A 12,587-nucleotide genomic window follows, 5' to 3' on the forward strand; every position below is an offset into this window, starting at 1 on the left:
GAGGAAATAATTTAAAAAAACATTTTAGACTTTAATGATGAAGTAAAATATGTCTCAGAGAGTCATGGAGAAAGCTGGCTAGAGGTTCAAAATGAAAGTGGAATTATTTTTCCCCTCAAAAACAATGTGACTATTTGGTGTAACTAAAAACATAGCTTTGTTTATAGTTAATAATGAGAAACACTAATTTTCAGTGTCTGTTTAGTTTTTATTTGAATTTTGCATTCTTTTGTATACAAGAAGGTTTTTTTTTCCCCAATTAAAAAAAAAATCTTACAAGATGTAGCTCCACAGTCAAGTTTTATTTTAAGGACAATGGCATTTTTACCTCCTGTTTGCACGAGGGTCTGTGGGTTGTAAGAGATGAGAAGAGAGAGTCTCCAGCTGCCACCACCCAGCAAAGCCCTGCAAATGACTACATCCATTTCCACCATTGCAGCATACTCAAAGTGATTTTTTTTTAAAACAAGGAATGCAAATAGCTGCAGCTTCTCAAAGCTGCAGTTGCTTTTCATAGTGCATGTTGCTGTCTCCTCCTGGCTGACACAGCTCCCAGCACTGGCGCCAGCCTGCCTTTGAACTCTTAAATCCCAGCAACAGGAAAACAGAAGGGTCTTCATTTAATGACCTAAGTAGATGAAGCAGGCAGGTGTGGAGCAGAAATAGTGATGAAGGGAGGGAGGTACAATAACTGCTTTCTGATCCCAGGTAATGTTCTGTAGATTTAGGAATGGCTCTGAAAAGATACCTTAAGTAGGAGACAGGGAGCAAAGCCTAATAGTGAAAAACTCTACATATATAGACATACTAAGCTAGCAGGTCTAGTAAGAGAGGATCAAGGCTTGCATTCCCGCTCAATCTCATCTCAGGTTGTGGCTTTTGTGCTGTTTTGTTTTTTGCTTATTACATTGCATAAACTTTATGAAAGTTGTCCATATATTCCTTTTTTGGGTGTTGCTATGATATTGTTGAGGTGTGCGTGATTCTCCCTGCTTTGTAATATATTTTCAGTGTCTTCTCATCTGGCCACCTTCCTTTCTTTTCCTCTCTCTGCAGGTGCTTGAGAATGTGCTGGTAAGGTTCCTCTCTGACAGCACCACTTCTTAAGGATATGGGCTGTCCTGGCTTTCACTGCAAACGGAGTGCCCTTTCTCTTCCCTGTGGAGATTCACTTGCCCTGAGAGGCACTTCTCTCCTACCCTCATTCTTCTTCATTCTCATTTGGCTCATTGGGTACCATCCATAGGCATAACAAGTGATTTGGCAGTAACCAAGGTTGTGTTCTCACAGTTTTTTTTTTCTTTTTTTCGGGACATGCTAGTATTAGAAGCAGTGTCTTTTAGCATTGAAGGAAGAACCAGAAAACATCTCAGCTGAACTCATAGATGAGGGATTAGAAGAAGCCTATGAACTAGCCCAGACCATTAAAAAATTTTATCCTGAGTCCCTATTAGAATAGGAATTTTGCTGTTTGACTTAGTATCAGTCTTAGCCCAGAAGCCCTGAATACCCAAGGCACAAATCGCATAACAAATGACTCCCATGAAGAAGTATGGAGAGGGTCCTGTTCCTGGAAAGGATCGATCTAGCATTGGAAGGGAATATAAGGACAGAGAAAAAGGAGGGAGGTGATTGGAGAAGGGATGGAGAGAAGAAGGTTTATGGGACATATGGGGAGGGGGGATCCGGGAAAGGGGAAATCATTTGGAATGTAAACAAAGAATATAGAAAATAAAAATATTAAAAAAAAAGAAAGATACATCATTCCTGTGTTGTCAGACAGCACTGTCATAAAATCCACATGGAAGTCCAGCCTTAACAGGATCTTGAAAGACATTTGCCTGCTGAAGGCTTTTACTGTATTTACTGGAATTACCAGAGATTGTAAAACACTCAGTCTCCCTCCACCCCAGTTTTTGGATTGGACTTCCCCTCCCCCTCTTCTTGCTTCTACTCCCCTCATTTCTTCTCAGCTCTTCTCTCCATTGTCTCTGTGGTCTCATTTAATGATTGCACTATCTGTAGTTGAAATACCCAGACTTTTTGCTTTGGGGACTATAGTATGCAAATTGGTGGGAGTCAATTGTACCTGATTTTCTAAATTGCCTCTGCTGTAGCGATTCTTCCACCCATAATAACCCATTGAAACCAAACAATGGGATTGATTACACATTCCTCACTCTGGGGGAAACTATTAGTTTTACCTGAATAAAAACTGCAGAATGGGGCCCAATTTGGGTAAGTAGTGTACAGAATTGTTCAGAAAGCACAGCAGAAACAGGCTTGAAAGCCTTAAATATTATACTCTACCTGCAGAGACTATCAAGGAAAGAGAAATCTATTTACAAGTCAGAAAAAAACAAAGGCACAACTATTCAACAGGGCTCCTGATTTGCCAGAATTAACACTTGCTCAACTTGGAAGAGGAATCTGAGACCCTCCATAGCTTTTACAGATCTATACATAAAGTGATCACCAAGGGGAGACTGTCCCATTTCAAGCTGCAGATAAGCAATTGTGTGGTACTCTGGAAGAGTACTAGCCCTTCTTGTCTTGAACTGAGAGTCACTGATCAGGTTGTTTTTCGATGGTTTGTTTGATTGTATGTTTGTTTTTTAAACTTTAGCTTAAATACTTTCCTTTCTTGCCATCCTCAGAGTTAGGATCAAATGAAACATAGTAAAATCTGTGGCATTGAGCCTGTTACATGCACTCCTAACATTCTTATTTAAGGAGCCCCCTTTTCAGGCAGATGCATAATCCAGCCTGTGGCACGGCTCCTGAGCTCATACTGTCCGCAGGCAGCCTCTGTCAGATCAACCATTGCCTGCAACACACCTCTCCCATCTACTGCCTTTCTGGCTAGAGGTGAGTTATCAGACCTTGGAGAGTCATCAACAACATTGGGCTACTAGTATTAACTAACTCACTGGATTCTTTTTAGAAGCAAGGATGCTGTGCTTGGGATAGGAACACCATGCCGCTCTTGGCACCTATTAGTTGTAGAAACCGAAAGGATAGAAAATAATACAGCCTAACTCTCATGACCCCCAAGAAGTCAGAAGTTTAAAATGCTATCTCACTTTGTTAGAAACTAGGTAAAAGGTCACATTCCAGAGCCCGCCCTTTGTTTAGAGCTAGCAGAAAGGCCTTGAATAGGTGATCCTGGACCCATAAGGTAACTGGAAATAGGCTAAGCTTATCTTGCTTCTGTAAACTGCTTACACCATTACCTGTATGCAGGAGTTCACACAGCTATAGACATCCAAGAAAATAGCAAACTAATTGGTTCACTGAGCGTGGGCTCCGATAATTTAAACTGATTGGTCTAAAAACTATGGAGTTGTATAAATCGATTGGCTCGCATTTCGTGGGCTCTCCATGCTAAGAAATGATTGGTTTGTGATGTTCGGGCTCTCCATGCTAAGAAATGATTGGTTTGTGATTCGAGGGCTTTGTTGTAAACGTATAGAAGCTGTCCCAATTCGGCACTCGTGGTCCACAGTCCTCTAACCCTACGTGGTGTACGGCTATGGAACCCAGAATTCTGGAATAAAGATATCCTCATGTTATTGCATCTGCTTGGTTTTCTTAGACTGTTTATCTTAAAATGTTTTCAAGTACTTACATATATGTATCTTTTTCAAAATAAACAATTCCTTATATGTAAGTGACTTTTCTTAAGAATCTGAAAACTCTCCTTAGAAGTGGAAGTATAAAGGGAGAAAGTATCAGAATGTCCCAGGTAGTGGTTTATTCAACATAATAGTTTTATTAATTATTTGGGAACTTCATAAAATTTACCATGACCACACTTGGTTCCATTTCTTCCAGGTCCACCTCCCATCCTGAAGCCGCCACCTCCTCCTCCTCCCAAGAAAATCACCCTGGAGATCATGTTGATGTCCTTGGTTCATGCTCCAACCAGAGGACCTGTCAATATTTCCCAGTTTTTCTGGGACATATCAGCCTAATTTCGGTGGATTCTGTTGGGTTTCAAACTCAAGACTAGTGGTCCACTGAGGTGCCTATTTAACATATCAAGGAGGAGTCTGGCCTGAGGACATATTCCTTAGTCCCTATCTGATACAGAGTTATCCTGGCTGATATACCCTACCCCATACCCTAAACTAACCAGATTCCCTTTCCTTCCCCCAGCTTCCCTGATTTCTTTTTAATCTCAGCTATTTTGGCAACTAGTCCTTTTGATCTCTTGGTCTCTTGGTGTCTGCATTCCTCAGTATTATCTTTGCTCCCCTTCTCTTCATCTCTTTTCTTCTCTCAATATTCCCACAACCTTTATTCATGGTCTTGTTCAGTCTGGACTCTGCTAGATGTGTCTGGCTGTGCTTTCCCTCATATCTACAATAAACCTTCTCCTCCCCCATACCTAGGAGCAGCCCTGCCCTTATTCATTATGTTTATTCAGGTTCCTTGCTCCAAAGTGCAAACTCCTTCCTGTGACGTACCACTCATAACAAGCTTGTATAGGAGTATTACTACATGGACCCTTCCAGTCCTCCTATTCCAGGACTGTTTATTATCTTCTAACCTTTATTTTCCAGGCTTGTTTTCTGTTTTTTTGTTTATTTTTGTTTTTGGAAAGCTTAGATTTCTTCCTGTTTGTGTGAAATCTCTTAGCAAAATTGACTGTGTTATGCCTTTTTAATGCCTATTAAAATCTGGAGCAAGTTTTTTTCAATGCTAATGTTGTGAAGAGGATTTCTGGTCTGATATAAATGTGTGTGTATTTGTGTATGTGTGTGTGTGTGTGTGTGTGTGTGTGTGTGTGTACTTTAAATATTTGTTTTCTCTGAACTTCCTAAATAGAGTGTGATGATTTGCAGCCTAAATGCTACCTGATGTCTTTGGAGATAATGATGGAATTCCAACTGTTCTATGCTCTGCATTGGACAGAAATCTCCATTTTCTTATAATTCTTCACCCAATATTTTCTAGGAAAATAGCTTATTGTTCAACTATGTATATATAATACCATCATTATTAGTGATTTTACTTGAAGTAGATTTGGACACAATCTCATACTCAGAAGATCTGATGACTATTTTGAATAAAAGATTTGAATGGTTAAGTTGCTCTTACCATTATGACTAATGATGGTAGCTTGCACATTTTCTTTACTATTTCATTAAGTGATTATAAACATTCAACTATAATGCATTTATTTTGAAACTTAACTATGTTGTTCTTCAATTGAGTAAGATTTAAGGATTTCAGTTCACTGACTTACTGATAAAAACTGTTTCATTTCTGCCATACAAAGTCCTGATTAATCACAAATTCGTATTACCCTCTGGCTAGAATTGCCCTCATTATCTGTAAGAATTCTTAAAATTAAAAATTCTTGGCAGTGTACATGGTAAATGGGGATTTCCAGACCATTTTATAAACAATGAAGTAAATAATTGATGCTTTGCTAAGTAGAAGAGTTCAAGAAAGCTCACATAAATAAATAAACAAGTGAAAGTATTCAGATAAAAAGCAAATTTTTTTTTTCATTAGGGGTTTAACTTAGCCAGGAAGAGCCAAAGCATAGATGACTACAAAGCATTGTGTATATCACAGATAGGATTCTCCAATAAAAGTTGACATTACCTGAAAATTAAGAAAACTATTCACATACTGCAAATTTTAATGGTTATCAATCTTAGACTAATAAGAACCAATTAATTGTACTGTAATTTACTATAGCAACCCAATATTATGTGAGAAATTAGTGATAAAGCAAATTAAGATGTTAAATAAGGGGGTTCAGTGGAAGGAGGCATAAGACCTTAATGGCCCCAAGAGAAATACTGAAATTTTCCTATGCTACTGTAACCTTAACCTCAGGTCAAGGCCATGATTATATACTGAATAAAGATTATCTTTGTTTACCATACTATTCCCCTGTGACTCCTCCTTTCCTATCTTTATTCTACATAGAAATATCCCATTCCTTTATTAGGCTTCCAACATGACCCTCAGTTGGTGCTACTGAAGTATCATTTATATACTAGTATCCATCATACTATGTATACAAAGAACTTTTGGTCAATTGTAATTTATTTCAATCTTAAAGAATTTACTTGTAACTCTCCTTAACAATGTAAGTTAAATTTATTTGAACAATAATGCATAAAAGCTCCCACTCCCACCATACAATACAATCTATAAAGCTGTGTGCATTCTTGAATAAAAATAAAATGATAGCAGAATATCTATATAATAGGCAAGATCAGGAAGTGATTCACTCTAGATCTCATATCTGCCTTTCAACTTGGGCAAAGTTCAACCTAAGCTTAACAGTGGCTATGTATTTCAGGATAAAACAAACACAGAATATCCTTGTTGCAAAGTTTCAGAAACAATTTCTTAATTATAAATATAAAAAAAAGAAAATCCTAGGGAGGTTACCTGGTATTAGGTCATTTATTTCAAACATTTGCTTTCTGTTTTATGACTATATTTTGGGTAGACTTGAAAATGCTGGGAATAAGGACCAAGCTTAGGAAGGTAGGTATTTGAGGGTAGGTTGTTTCCTGTCGAGTATTGATGTATGCTTCCTTTCCTACAATGCGGTGAAGCCCTTTACCACACCATGATGACCCTTCTGAGCCTTGATGATCTTCCAAGTACCCATGGTCTGACTCTGTCGAAATGCTCAACAAAATAAATCTTTTCCTCCTTACATCATTCAGTCAGGTAATTTTTTTTTTATCACAGATATGACAAAGTAGTGCATCTTGTGTATTGAAATCTCCTACCCTATCTCTTCATGTATTACTATATCCAAAAAAAGAGTTTGAGGATGGAATTAAATAGAATAATAGCATATATACTTTGTGTTAATAGACTTATCTTAATGACTCTTAAGTCCTCTGAGATCAGCTTGCCTGAGGATGGTGTATGCTTATATGTTGTAACTTCAGAATGTCAATAAAAGTCATTTTCCTAGGATAGGTAAAATAAGAGTTTGGAAGAAAGGGAAAAGGTGGGAAGGTAATGTGTAACTTTGGTAGAATGATAAAGGAAGAAAGAGAAATAACATCTGTTGATTGACTAGCAACGAGTTGGTTTGGGCTGGATGCTAAATCACTTTAGTCTCAGCTGTATTCATTTTATTTTCTTCAGCAAAATTCTCCTTGAGGTACTTTTATCAAACATCCCCAAAGAAATTAGAGATAGTGATAACATTGAACATTCCACAATTTGTCATGATTTTTCACTTGGAGGTTAGCTCAGATTTGCTCAGTGTGTATGATGATTACTATTGTTTTTATGTTAAATAATTCTCTATGACAGAAACTTAAATCTCTTATGGGTATCATGCACCACATCCTTTTTCTTTACAGTTTCTGCTCTGATTTTGTGTATTATATATAAAAGCCCTTATGTTCCCAATATAGTAGGAAATAAGAAACTAATGTTTTCATCTAAGCAGTAAATCACAAGTAGGATAATCTAATAATATCTTATGTAGACTCTGTACAGTGAGTTATAAAAGATGGCTCAACAGTTAAGAGCACTAACTGATCTTCCAGAGGTCCTGAGTTCAATTCCCAGAAAACACATGGTGGCTCACATCCATCTATAATGGGCACCTGATGCTGTCTTCTGGTGTATCTGAAGACAGTGACACAGTATACGCACATACATGAAATAAAAAAAAAATAAATAAATAAATCTTCATAAAAAGTGAACAGTCGTGTAAAGCTATACCTTAAGTGGGTAGAATGACTACTGGTTTAACACTTGGAACCAAGATCAATTTCACATAATCATCATTACTCACTCTTATTTTCCTAAAAGGCCACAATTTCATTCTTCACTAAGTTTGCATAAATCTCCATTGTTCATATACAGCTCATTTAAATTCTTTGAACAATGTAAACTTAGAAAATACCAACACCACATATGTAGATACCATTAATATTCCCAAGAGAAATCCATAGTTAAACTGGAACACTTGTGTATGTGCAATAGTCCTTTATGTCAGCTCCTTTCTCTCCTTTGATGTCTATACTTAAATGTACATTAAAGGTTTCTTAATAAATTCACATTTTGCTTTACTCTGTCTCATTTTGGAATTCTTTACTACAGTATATGTCACAAAATTCTATAGCACCGAATAGGCCTTTGAAAAGAATACCTGTAGAAACTGCAGCCAAATTAAAAAGCCTCTTGTCCATCCCACCAATGCTGAGGAGTTGACATGTTCACTGTAGATCTACCTCAATGTACTGCCATCTGGATCTGCTTGTGGGTTAGCTCAGGTTTGAGTAACCTCTCCTTCTGATGACCTCTTTAAATTTCTTCTTTACAAATGCAGATGTGAGCCCTTCTGCCCAGTCCTTTCAACTGGGGAAGACTCCTAACAGGTCTGCTCCAGTGAAGACACCATATTCTGACCCATCCTGTAGGACCTGCTGCACTCTGAGCAGTTGGACAACAGCTTGCCTGCTCTACTGAAGACCTAATAGTACAAAGGCCTCCTGGGAGATCAACTGTAGCTAGGACAATAGCTCAGCAGCTTCTCTGGCCCTATGAAGCGCCCCTGGTGGGAGGTCCTACAGGTGGTCTGCTACAGCTATGATCACAGGCCTACTGGGAGACTTGAAACAACCCAGGGACAAAAGAAGCAGACTCCAGAGAGTCACCAAGACCAACAAACACCAGAGATATCCAGATTGTGAGAGGTAAGCCAAACACCATAAACAGCAGAAGCCAATATGCATGGGTATCATCAGAACCCAGTTCTCCCACCATAGCAAGCCCTAAATAAGCCAACACACCTGAAAATCAGGAATCTGTCCTAAAATTCGATCTCATGAAGACAATACAGTGCTTTAAGAAGGATATAAATAACTCACTGAAAGAAATACAGGAAAACATAGGTAAACAGGAGAAGGAATTAAATAAAGTGATCCAAGACCTAAAGGTGGAAGTAGAAACAATAAGGAAAAAGTAAATGGAGGCAAACCTGGAAATGGACAACGTAGGAAAGAGGACAGGAATTATAAATGTAAGTATCACCTGCAGAATAAAAGAGATAGAAGAGAGAATCTTAGGTGTAGAAAATACCATAGAAGATATTGACACAACTGTTAAAGAAAATTCAAAACATAAAAAAATCCTAAACCAAAGCATCCAAGAAATTCAGGACACAATGAAAAGACCAAATCTAAGAATAATTGGAATAGAGGAGAACAAAGACCTGAAAATGACTTCAACAAAATTGTAGAAGAAAACTTCCCCAACTTAAAGAAAGAGATGGCCATAAAGGTACAAGAAGCCTATAGTATACCAAATAAATGGGATTAGAAAAGAAAAAAGAAAATAGATCTACCTGAACACCCAGCAATATCACTCTTGGGAACATACCCAAAAGATGTCCCACCATGCCACAGGGGCATGTGTTCTACAATGTTCATAGTGGCCATATTTGTGATAGCAAGAAGCTGGAAACAACCCAGATGTCTCAGGACAGAAGAATGGATATAGAAAATATGGTTCATTTACACAATATAATACTACTCAACTATTAAGAACAAGGGCATCCTGAATTTTGCAGGCAAATGGATGAAACTAGAAAATATCATCCTGAGGCAGGTAACCCAGACCCAAAAGGACATGCATGGTATGTACTCACTAATAAGTGAATATTAACCAAAAAATAGGAAAGTACAGAATACCCAAGATACAGTCCACAGAACTCAAAAAGGTCAATAGCTGAAGTGCCCAAGTGAGGATATCCCAGTCCAATTTGGGAGGGAGAAGAAAGCAATCACAAGTGGGGAGGAAGGGAGGGACCTGGGAGGGAAAGTGGACAGTCGGGGAGAGGGAGAAGGTAAACTGATCTGCTAATGGGTGAGGGAAAAGGACTGAAGTCCTGAGGGTCAGCAGAAAGAATGGAAACAGGCGACCTCTGGAGGTAGGAGGTTGTAGGGACCCTCCAGAATACACCAGAGACCTGCGAGGTAAGAGACATTCAAGACTCAAAGGGAGGGACCTTAGATGAAATGCCTGACAGTAGTGAGTGGGAACTTACAGAGCCCCCTCCAGCAAGAAGTTGGAAGTTCAAATGAAGCTGGGGGGACTCATCCGACAGTCAAAACTCTGACCCATAATTTGGTCCTGTCTAAAAGAATTACAGGGATGGAAATAGAGAGGAAACTGAGGAAAAGAAGGGACAGGGACAGGCCCAAATAGGATCCAGCTCAAGGGGAGGTCTCAAGGCCTGACACTGGGGCTATGGAGCACTCACAAAAAGGGACCTGGCATGACCACACTCTGGAAGACCCAACAAGTAGCTGAAAGTATATGCAGATATTTTCACCCAACCAATGGACAGATGCAGCTGACCCCTGTTGATGAATCAGGGAAAGACTGAAAGAAGCTGAGGAGAAGTGTGACCCTGTAGGAAGACCAAGAGTCTCAATTAAACTGGATCTCTGAGATCTCTCAAACACTAGAACACCTTACAGGCAATACACACCAGCTGATATGAGGTTCTCAACATACATAGAGGAGAGGAATGCTGGGTCTGGGTTCATTTAGAGATGATGTACCTAACCCTTTAGAATCTGGAGGCCCCAGGGAGTTTAAAGATCTGGTGGGTTGGGGCGGGGGAATGCTAGGGACATCCTCATGGAGACAAGGTGGCTGGGAGAGGGTTTGAGATGTGGAACAGTAGGGGGGTGGACCAGGAGGGGAATAAAATCTTGAGTGTTAAAAAAAAAAACAGAAGAAGAAAAAGAAAAATTTTAAAAATAAAAAAATAGATGAAAAGTTAAAGAAATTAAAACTTATTTTCATGATACTAAAAACAAAACAGATGCAGATGTGAAAAATCAGTAAGAGAAAACAAGAAAGTCACTTTTATTAAGTACCTACTCTTTGTAATGACACTGTGCCATGGAAGTGATATAAAACTCAACATTGTATTTTCCCTCATATGGGAAGGAATCCACAGTTATTTGCTAACTTAAAAGCAGGTGCTTAGACTCCACAACTTTTATACTCTGGTATTTTCATATGACATATACTGCCTGGCACGTCTTTTCGTGTGAGGCTTAAGAAAGCAACGCCATATGCTTCCATCCTTTCCTCTCACAAAGGTGTACTGTTCTTCTTTAATAAACCTTTAATAAGCTGGAAAATCCTAGAGATTTTAAAGGTCTAAATTTTAAAACAAATTCTTTGCATTTCTCCTGCAGAGTAGCCTCATACCTCGCTAATTCACACAGTCACCTACACTCTTGTGTCAAGGCTTTTGGTGCCATTGTGTCCTATTATTCATAATTAACCCTTCCTGAGTTTTTTAAAACTGCTTTTGTAACTGTTTTAATTCTTATACTTGAATCTGTTGTAAAAGAACATATTTTAGAATTTCTAAATGTCAAATAGAATAGGAGGTTATTGACATCACTGGGCATAATCACAGTGGTGATATCTGTTTGAAACAAGATACTACGAAGAATTACACATTCCCTTCGGGCTAACAAAGATTTCAACATAAGCCTGAATATTCATCTAAGTTGGTAGCTGAGACAAAATCTTCAGGAATTCTAAACATCTGACAAGTTTTCTCTTACTAGTTTAAATTCTAAATAATAGATTCTTCAGTCTTAAGAATGCAGCTGATCCTATCCTATCACCGCAGGGTTGTGTGCTATCCTGGTTTTGACTTGTAATCAATGAGAATCTTTCCTGTTTTTTTGTCTCCACACACTATTTACTTATATGCAGATGGTGCCTGTCTTATGAAAATATTTGTTGATGAATTATATTACCGAAAAAAGGAGCTTTAACAAATTGGTAAGGGACATATATTTGAAGCTATTAAACAAATCAGGTCCATACTAATTTATTTTCCATATTTCTTGTCTTCATTGTTTCAAGTAAGGAAACAGAATTATACTCCAAGGAGGTATGAACTTAAATGAGAAAACAATCACCTGAAAATTATTGTTCCAGCAAGCACTACAAGTTCCTGTAAGATGTCCAATTCAATTTAATATACAAATTGAGTATAGACATCTTAGGAACAATAAGTTATGACTGAACTCCCAATCACAGAACTCAGGGATCTCACACTTAGGAGCAACAACTGGAATCTGGAATCCCAGATTGTCTCCTACCCAACTGTATCTCCTAGTTAGTTGAAATAAAAATGTACATTTTCTTTGGAGTTGTTTGCAGAAGTCTATAAAATGCAAGAAGTTATTTTAGGTTTCCTTAGTTTTGGCAGAAAAAGAACAACGTATTCCTTAGAAGGCTGTTTATGTGAAAGAAATTCAATTTTCTCTAGCTTGCACATGAAAAGGAGAGTTTATTGATTTACTTAATGAAGCTGCACATGGTGAGTAGACTTGGAGTTGCAGGCACCACTGGGCTGCTTCTTCCTGTGTCTCTCATCTTTGACTCTCCTTACGTGGTAGTTTTATTCTTTCAGGCTCACTGTTTCTGTGAAACTTCAGATAGCTTCTTCCTTATTGCCTTGTAATGAAAGAAGAAAGCAGATTCCTCCTTATCAGTTTTTACAGAGGAGAATCCTGGGGAATGTGTACGTATGTCTGGCAAGG

This window comes from Apodemus sylvaticus, chromosome 3 (assembly GCF_947179515.1).
Source record: "Apodemus sylvaticus chromosome 3, mApoSyl1.1, whole genome shotgun sequence".
Classification (NCBI taxonomy): Eukaryota; Metazoa; Chordata; class Mammalia; order Rodentia; family Muridae; genus Apodemus; species Apodemus sylvaticus.